This window comes from Cebus imitator, unplaced genomic scaffold (genome assembly GCF_001604975.1).
Source record: "Cebus imitator isolate Cc_AM_T3 unplaced genomic scaffold, Cebus_imitator-1.0 Scaffold214, whole genome shotgun sequence".
NCBI lineage: Eukaryota > Metazoa > Chordata > Mammalia > Primates > Cebidae > Cebus > Cebus imitator.
In genome coordinates, this window is record NW_016107529.1 from 3,526,446 (window position 1) to 3,527,533 (window position 1,088).

Sequence of the window (1,088 nt, forward strand, 5' to 3'; positions counted from 1 at the left end):
CAGGATGGTCTCGATCTCTTGACCTCGTGATCCACCCGCCTCGGCCTCCCAAAGTGCTGGGATTACAGGCTTGAGCCACCACGCCCGGCCAATTTCTCAGAATTCTTATGGTCCATGTTAAATATTAGATACTTCCTGTCTACCCTGGAGGCACAGGTGCCTAAAGAAATCTAGACTCAGGGGCTGGGTGCAGTGGTTCATGCCTGTAATCCCAGCACTTTGGCAGGCTGAGACAGGCAGGTCCCTTGAGTCCAGGAGTTCGAGACCAGCCTGGCCAACATGGTGAAACCCTGTCTCTACCAAAAAGACAAAAATTAGCCGGGGATGGTGGCACATGCCTGTAGTCCTAGCTTCTCAGGAAGCAGAGGTGGCAGGATCGCTTGAACTCAGGAATTGGAGGTTGCAGTGAGCTGAGGTCGTGCCACTACACTCCATCCTGGGTGACAGAGATTAAATACAGAGCCAGAATGTTAGAACTGGTAGAGAGCTTGAAGTTCATCCCTTCTGACCGCTTACCCCCCAGGACATTTTACAGATGATCAAACCTAGCCTCTTTCTCCATAGGGAGAGGAAAAGTTTGTCCAAGGCCTCAGCATCTCCGGGTTCCAAATAGCCTAAAGGTCATCAAATCATACTCCCCCAGTGGCTCTAGTGTCAGAGCCAGGGACTAAATCCTGACTCCTGGTACAGTGCTCCTTAGTCTTTGTTGTTTTGTTGTTGTTGTTGTTGTTGTTTTTTGAGACAGGGTCTCACTCCGTCACCTAGGCTGGAGTGCAGGGGCACGATCTTGGCTCCCTGGCTGAAACAATCCTCCTGTTCCAGGCTTCTAAGTAGCTGGGACTACAGGTGCAAGCCACTACACCCAGCTAATATTTAGAGATGGATTTTTGCTGTGTTGCTAGGCTGGTCTGGAACGTCTGGGCTCAAGCCTGTAATCCCAGCACTTTGGGAGGCTGAGGCGGGTGGATCACGAGGTCAAGAGATCGAGACCATCCTGGCCAACACGGTGAAACTCCGTCTCTACTAAAAATACAAAAAAGCAGTCGGGCGTGGTGCTGCGCACCTGTAATCCCAGCTACTTGAGAGGC